At 42.4% G+C, this 8,964-nt stretch overlaps 1 pseudogene; it reads right to left on the bottom strand.

Annotated features, from left to right (window-relative positions):
• Positions 1–6,787: 6,787 nt before the first annotated feature.
• On the bottom strand, positions 6,788–6,907 carry LOC145402765 (5S ribosomal RNA; annotated as a pseudogene).
• Between the last annotated feature and the right edge of the window lie 2,057 nt (positions 6,908–8,964).

The following is an 8,964-nucleotide window of genomic DNA, read 5'->3' as shown; positions in this document are numbered from 1 at the left end:
GAACATAATGAAGTAAAATTTTACATATGTTCTTGTAAATGTAAGACGATGTATTCACAGTGAGACACTCTAATAATATCCGTGTATAGCCTACTTATGGCATGTTGTAAATAATTTATTGTAAGTGAAAGGGCTGTACATTGTGAAGTCAAGTTGTGCATATTTTCTCGTACCTGTAAGACAGAGCATTCACAGTGATACTTATAGTGTCGCAGTAGTCAGTGATTTATTTGTGAAAAACATACGCTTTCTTTATGAAACATTATAAAAAAACTTGTGAGTGTGAAGTGGACAGAAAAGCGTAAAGAACATTCCCATACCTTCCCCCGAGTCACGTTGGCGAGAATACCTGAGTTTTTCTTGCATAGAAAACGGGTTTTCTCTCATCTCTGCTGGGGATTCCCCGCGTGTACACACCCGTGGGCAGGCGGTGGGACTACAGAAAATGCAATTCTGACCTCCAGCGAGTTTTTTGATAGTGATATTCGTTTTTTTTTTTTTTAAAGATCAAAATATATCATTTTAGTCCCCCACCCTACAAAAAAGGAAATTGGGTGTTATGGGGGTAACACGTAGGGCTCGAAGTGTCCGGCACGAAGAGGGTTAATCTTGTGTTTAGTCAGGTTAGTACAACCTAGTTTCTCATCAGGTAATGCGGCCGCCTGCAGATGTTTTTGTAATAAATCTAGTAGATCATTTTCCACATAAAAGTTTCATGTGAGAACTAAATTCTCCTTTATGCACACTCCGTCTATCGCTTATATCTTACTTGATATTCCACCTAATTGTTACTTCTCGTATAGGAGCTGGGCAAGTCTCTAAACTGCATATACAAGTTCCTTTTTTGATCTGCATTTCTCCATTCATCTGATTAAGTAGGAACACATGAGCTTCCCCATTCTTATGCACCTGACTTACGGCATTTTCTACAGAGAGTCCTTTCCCTTTTGAAGATTCTTCTAAGAGAGTAACAGTATACAATTCTTCAATTTACTCTTTTTCACGGCATTCATGTTTGATTTAGGTGGAATAACTACCTCACTGGTGAGATATGTGGGAATTAATGTGGGAAGTTTACTGTCAACTCGGTCCCTGGGTAGAGGGGATGGAAAAGATGGGAGGGAACGGTGGATTGTCTCGTTTTCTTTGAGGTCAAACTGAATCGTTCTGCTATGGTGTTTAATCGTTCTGATTCCCTTTTATTTTCTGCCATTGTTGGGTGACACTTCTAGTGAAGGAATCTCCTCTATGAATTCTCTGTCATAATTTATGCAACTGAAGAATGGCATTAAGATGATATTTTCCTGTTGCATGGTATTTAGGCCAAAAAGGATGTTTGTTGTAACTGCTAAATCTTCCTTTATATAGAAAATAGTAGTGATTGTTTTTGTAGTCTCTGTGAATTTGACATCTGACTTTGTCATGCCCAATTACGGATGTGTTTTTTTTTTTTTTTTTTTTTTTTTTTTTTTTTTATTTTATGTGCTCGACTCTGGGCATAGGCTTCTCAGCCTGCTCCCAAGGCCCAGTAGTCCTCCTACATATCGTACACCTCTACATGTCACCACTTCGGCACTAACACCCACCGTCCATATTGAATACATGCTAGGGCTGTCTCATACAGGACTGGTGTATTGGTATTAGCGGGGGTATTTGCCATCTACAGTATACAAATCTAAATAAGATTCCTCAACAGAAGTTACTTTTTTTTTATTTATAAAAATCCTTTCTAATTCCTCTTGTTTTATTAAATTCACTGGTGAGGAATAAAAAAAAAAAAAATAATTTTAATCTTCGTCTTCACAGGAAACGGAAACCAAAATATACACATTTCCATGTATGCTCCCTAATTGAACTTTAGATATATATTTTTTTAATGTATGGTCGTCTTTTGTACTGATATCATCTTCCCCATCTTGCAGTTTGACGTCCAGTGTTCTGTGGCCTTATGCCGTCTGTAGTAAGGCTCAAGTCCTTCTTCTTTTTCCTTATCCTCTTTGGTTTTAATGTCACACTTAGATATTGCATGGCCTGGGTTGGGGCAGTAATAACAGAGTGTAGGCTTATCTCTAGAATGTGACGTACAAGATGATTTACAGAACCATATTTTGGTTTTTCTGTGGCACGATTTCTCCATGGACTACATGCAAATTTTTGAGGGTACCTGTACCCTGGTCATTGCAAACAGTGCCTTGATGTCTGATGTTTTGTTTGTCTGTTATCTGGTTGAGCTCTCCTTTGTTCTGTACATGTGCTAGATGTACAGCTCTGTTCAGAAGTTCGTACTACACCCAGTGTGGAAGGCGCTAGTCTCGGCCTCTCCTTCCCGGACGACAGGTTACAGCTTCGGACCTCTCACGAGCAACCAGACTTTGGCTAATATCAGAGCAGTGTCATTCGCTCACCGACTGTTAAATGAAATGAGAATTTTATTTTCATACTCACAGATATCAGTCAATCTTACTGCTGATTAAATAATGAAAGAATGTTTATATTCACCTGCCTTAAAAATTATAATACATTAATAACAACATAAAAGCACATAACAGAATATAAGAAGGTCGGCAATGAATCAATGTGATTATGCGAGTTAGTGATTTATTGCATGTCTTAATCCTTAGACATGGGCCGTTTTTCAGCTAACCATCTTAGCTCAGTATCTATGAACAGTTCTACTGTTTCAAGGAAAATCCAAACAGCCAAAAATAATGTGCATGCAGTCAAGATATTCAAACATTTACAAAGTATCTGAACAGCTAAAACTCATGTTCATACTCAAAAGTAGATAAATACGAATAGTGGAGTCTAAGGAATAATGGAAATCATATGTTTTATGATGAAGTAGCTAACATGATGTTTCCTCTACATAACCGTCGGTCGGTGTCTCTCTCTCTCTCTCTCTCTGGGGTATGGGAGGGGGGGGGGTTCCACCGAGGTGTTTTGGCTATCCTCTGCTCAAAGGTGAAATCAGCATCATCATGTGCCCCACCAAGTTGACATAAATCAGTGAGACGAGAAATTAGTGCTTAACCCCTTAACCGCGGGGAGTCACTTTCTTGACACTCGGGCGCAATGGATTATACCGCAGGGGGTCACTTTTGTGATTCTGTGTTATATGAATTATCCTGGGCTTTCAAATGGTGGCTTGTATCATCTATCAGTACTGCCAATGCCCAACACTAGTCAGCACTCCAAATCTCATCTGTACTCCCATCCATTGTTGACATTTTAGCCATTTTCCCCCGTTCTTGACTCCCCTCCCTACCTCCCCTCCATTACCCTGTCCTCTCAACTCCCTGGCTGCGCTGTGCTAAGCAAATCTCCCCCGGATTTTTCCACAGATTTCATCCATTGAAATAAGCCCTGTGCCCTATACTTATACAAAATAATATATACCAAAAAAAAATAAGGTAAGTGATAGTGGTATACACCAGGAATTGGCTAATTATCACCTGACAATACCTCACATGCATTCATTCGCTACTTTCCCACGGTAATTTCCCCTTTGAATTATGCCTTGTAATCTATTTCTGTAATAAAAATATACATCAGAAAGGAAGGGAAAAGCCTAAGTGACATTTACATTCACCTGGAACTACCTATTTCTTTATGTATTGCCGAGATTTTCTACCAATAATTTATTAGCATGTAAGTTAGCAGCTGTCAGCCCCACTGTCACTGTCAACCTTTGCCTTCTCAGATAAGCCGCGCCATTTAGTTCCTTGTCCTCCTCTGTGGTCAAAGCATGTCGCACTCGTGCCCCGCCATTTCTGCCGCTTCTGCGCCCATTGCAAAGGGCCCTGTGACCTCTACACCCAGAAAAACTCGTGGGGGAAGAAGGAAAAGACTAAGTGACTCTGCAGTGGAACGTGAACTAGCCGAATTATCAATGGTGATGATGGATAGAGACTCTGACCCTTCAGGGGATTCGTGTGATGAGCCGGGTGAGGAAATCGTGCCAGAAACTACTAGTACGAGTGCATCAGTGTCCCAAGTTATCCCTAGCTCCAAGGGAAAGGAGCCGTTAGTGCAGCAAGGGAAGGAATTTGGGAAGGGAATGAAAAGGCGGCAGGTTAGCCCCAGAACAATGGCCCAGCGTGACCCAGCCCGCCATGAGTCCCGAGTTGATTCACCTCCCCGTTCCTCAACCCCCACTTCACTCATTTCTTCCTCTTCTTCTGCTGAATTTTCTCCGGAGTCTTTGTCGTCGGAGTCACCACCAGCATCAACAGTGAAGGCAGACCATAGAGGAAGAGGTAAATCCCTGACCCATAAAAGTAGAGTTGCTAGTAGAGTAAGGGCTGCTAGTGCTGTACGGCAACCCAGGGTCAGTGTGAGTGACCTTGAACCTGATAAATCTGCCTCACAGCCACTCTCTACCCTCACCCACCCTACACCGCCACGACAGGGAATCCTGGATGCCTTTGCGTGGATGGAAGGGTCCGATTTTGTCCCTGAACATCTCCATTTTGACGAGAGTTCCTCAGGAGTATAGCCTGCCTTCACGCTTGACGAGGATGCTGAGTGTGTGGACTTCCTTTTGGCCTTCCTCGATGATGAAGTCATGCAGCACATATGTGATGAGACCAACAGGTATGAATCACAACGTGCTGCAAGTGGTACAGGTGCAGCCAAGATGCAACAGTGGTCCATGCTGGGAGTGCAGGAGCTGTATGTGTTCTTCGCCCTCATGCTTCTCATGCCACACTCAAAGAAGCATGAGTTGGAAGAATACTGGTCCATGGACCTCTTACTACCCTCACCCACCTTCAATAAGTACATGGCCAGAGATCGCTTCCGGAACATCATGGGAAACCTGCACTTTGCCGACAACGATGTACCTTCCCAAACCGACCCACTCTGGAAGATCCGGGAGATTCTGAGCAGAATGAAGGATAAGTTTATGACATTCTTCCACCCCTTTCAGAAGGTTGTCATTGACGAATCCTTGGTTTTGTTCAGAGGACGTCTTAGGTTTGTGCAGTACATTCCAAGCAAATGCCATCACTTTGGAATCAAGTTCTTTGTACTGTGCGACTGTAAGATGGGGTACATCCTTGACTTCGTCATTTATTCAGCCAGCACTGTCGATCTTGATAAAACACACCCCCTTGGCTTCTCAGGCTGTGTAGTGAAAGTGCTCCTTGAAAGGTATTTTGGTGGGAATCATATGCTGTATACAGACAACTATTATACAGCACCGAAACTTGCCAAATACCTTTCAGAGCACGGCATTGGCTCCTGCGGCACTGTCAAGAGTATTCGTGCCCACTTCCCTAAATTCCCAGAGGCAGGAACCTCGCAGCGAGGAGACGTGCACCTATGCAAGTCTGAGAAGATGCTGGCAATACGGTGGCATGACAAGAGGGTCGTGCACATGCTCATCACCATACACAAGGGGGAAATGACAGACAGTGGGAAGGTCGACCGTAGGACAGGCGAACATGTGAGGAAACCTGATGCTGTCTTAGACTACAATATCAACATGCGGCTGGTGGACAAGTCCGACATGATGATTGGAGAGATCTGACTGCCTCAGGAAGAATACTAAGTGGTACAGGAAAGTTTTTCTGCATCTCATAGACATGACGATGCTGAACGCCTTCATCCTGTACAAGATGAAGGTCAAGCCACCCAAGTCCTTCTCCCTGAGGTTGTTCGCCAGGACTTGTGTTCAGCAGCTGCTTGAAAGATATGGTAGGGTGACAGCAGCAACTCCAAGGCGCCATCCAGTAACACTTCCCGACAGACTTGAGCAGAGGGCGTACATGGATCGGCACAGACTGATGCAAATGCCTGCCACAAGCAAGAGGAAGGCTGCGATCCGCAGGTGCCAGGTGTGTGCACATACTCGTACCACCCGACGCACACCTGTGCACAAACGCACCTCTTGGCAGTGCGCTGAGTGCCAGGTTCCCCTCTGTGTTACCTGCTTCTTTGATTACCACAGCCAGAAGCAGTTCTAAAAGTGCAAGTGGGAAAGGAAAATAATGTGAAAATAATGTGTAAATAATGTGTAAATAATGTATAAATAGCAAGTGAAAGCAATGGATGTACAGTACATATGATTGAACATTGTAATATAGTTTTATGTTACTGCAAGTGACACTGAATAACATAGTGTAAGTAAAATAGAAGTGTAAATATTGAAATTACAATAGAAAATGTAAATAGAAATGTAAGTAATTAGTAATATAAGAATATGAGTACAAATACTTGAGGTTATAACAGTGAAAGTGAATCCGTGGCTCTCTATGTATTTTACTGAATGAAAAATTTCATGACTTCAGTGACAATAAATTAATACTACTGGATAAAGACTCCAGATATATATAAGTGTTATATAGTAATAGAAATATAAAGTGTGAGGGGTTTTATGAATAATAAATGACAGAATACCAACAGCGAACTAGCACAAGTGGGAAGGTCATACGCGCTCATAATTTTCATTGCTTTCACAGTGTTTTTTTTTTGGAGTATGGATCCCAAACTACTTGATAATCATAGAATAGTGTTTATAGTGATAATATCTGGCTGTGGTAATTATACTGCGGGTTGTCGGGAAGTGTAAAGTGGAGACTTCGTTACCCAACTTCAGAGGTCTCCACAAGTCCTACGGTAATAGACGAAGGCTCAGCAAACATCCCAGGAGAAAGATGAAGGTATGTTCATCATTCATTCATTGCCAGACGCCATGTATCCCAGACGGGGTGGCCAAGGGCTTAGAGTTAATTGTTTTACAGGGAGGGGCACTAATCCTCCACCAACCCTACTTGACACGTAGGGATACCAACAGCATCTGGTGTTCCCAGGCGGTCACCCATCTAAGTACTAACCAGACCCAACGTTGCTTAACTTCGCTGATCGGACGGGAAGCGGTGTACTCAACGTGGTATGGAAGGTATGTGCCATAAACATATTTAATTTTAATATTCTAGGATTAATAACTGATTTTTGGCAAATATTTTTTGAGAGTCTTTCGGAGCCCGAATAACCCCGCGGGACACGCAAAATATTGGGAAACAAGCCCGTGGTGTAAGGGTTAAAGGTCAAATTATCGCTCTACGTGATAATGGCTTTTCCATCAGGGTAACAGCGCATCAACTTGGCCTCACTACAAAAACTGTGATGAAGTGGATAAAGAAATGCGAGGAGAGAGGCAACCTTCAGGACCAACGTAAGTCATATGTCTTTTGTATTACTGTAATGTTATACTAATAATGAATAATTGTGAACAATAGCTCTCCGTTATATTCCAGTGCTAATAGAAACTATAACTAGTTTTCGGCCCCTGTGGAAGATGTCAGTGAAAATAGCTTTATACAGTGGCGCAGTAAGGGGGTGGGAGTGGGGTTGCAACCTTCTCGAGCATCGCTTTTTGGGAGAGTGGCAAATTACGTCTTGAGTGTATAGTCAACGTTCCCATTTTACTTTTTGACGTGGTGTGGGTGACTAATGTAAAGCATATGCAACAGGTGTAAAAATAGTAATAATCATTATGCCTTAATTCCATGGCCAAATATCCCCTACACTACATCCACAATTACTAATGCTGCCAGAGCCAGTGGGCGGGGCTACCTACGGTGGCCGATGTTCATTTTGCTTCTTCTGTTGCTTTTCTCACGTCCTCACACCTCACACCGGAATATTCATTATGCCAAGTAAAGTCGTGATTTACATGCAATACCTAATGTTCCGAGATACTTTCCCAGCCAATGTTTGCTGAACCTTGTCTTGATGTTTCACAAAATAGCAGACTTCGGTTCTGTGATACATTGTCCACACAGTGTGTGTGTGGGTGGGGGATGTGGGGGGGTGGGGGGATGTGGGAGTGTGGGAGTATAGGGGTGTTGGGGTGTAGGCCTGTGGGTGTGGGGGTATGGGTGAGGGTGTGGGGGTATGGGTGAGGGTGTGGGGGTATGGGGGTGTGGGTGTGGGTATGGGTGTGGGTTTGTGGCTGTGGGTATGGGTGCGTATGTGTATGTATGTGCTTGGATGTGAGTGTGTCTGGGTGTGAGTGTGTTTGAGTGTGGGTGTGGGTGTGAATGTATAATCACTTGGAACTCTTTGTATGGCATAAGGGCGAAAATTATGGAGTAAGGGCATTGGAAATGGGACTGTTTTGGAATGTGTGTGGCGTGTGTAAAGTGGGTTAAATAATGAATAATGGGATCTGAGAAATTGTTGGTGTGAGGAAGTTTGTTGATACCATATATAGTTGGTGTGGTCATGGAGAGAGAATGGATCTTGATAAGGTGGTGAAAAAGTAAATTCGACTTTGAAAGTCGGCGGAGGTTTGGATGTTGTAGTTGTAGTTGCAACCCCAGATTCATCTCGTTGCGATCCCAATGGAAATAAGCTTCTACCGGTCGTTTCCAAAAGTCTTTGATTGAGGTTATATTGAAAGACTGTGTTGCAATAGTGATGTGCATGTGATGAGTAAATGTGTTGTGGTGTGGGGGTTGCCTTGCGGTATGGGTAAAGTAACTTGTTTGTGAGTTGTATTTTGTGTCGGTACCGTATCAGGGAACGGTGGTGACCACATCGCAGTCTGACTATACTGTTTTTTTTTTTTTTTTTTTTTTTTTTTTTGAGACGAAGATGCACTTGACAGGTTGAGATACAAGGATGTTATTCGGACATGTTGCATTCAGCCAATCATCACCAACCTGTCAAGTGCATCTTCGCCTCAATAAAATATATATATATAAATATATATATATATATATATATATATATATATATATATATATATATATATATATATATATATATATATATATATATGAGTATAGGTGTGTTCGTGTCTCTTTGGGTAGGGTTTATGAGTTGTGTATGTCTGGTGGTGGTTCACGAAGCATGCTGTTTGACTGAAGGGTTTTGATGGCTGTGGTGGCTAATGGCAGTGTTTATGCACTGTATGTCTGTGATTTGTAGTCTTGGGTGATCTGTGATTTGTATTGT

The sequence above is a fragment of the Coenobita brevimanus genome, chromosome 58 (assembly GCF_032717465.1).
Source record: "Coenobita brevimanus isolate Jiangsu-jjx chromosome 58, ASM3271746v2, whole genome shotgun sequence".
NCBI lineage: Eukaryota > Metazoa > Arthropoda > Malacostraca > Decapoda > Coenobitidae > Coenobita > Coenobita brevimanus.
The sequence above is the reverse complement of the archived record's forward strand: the minus strand, read 5'-3'. Positions and strand labels throughout refer to the sequence as shown.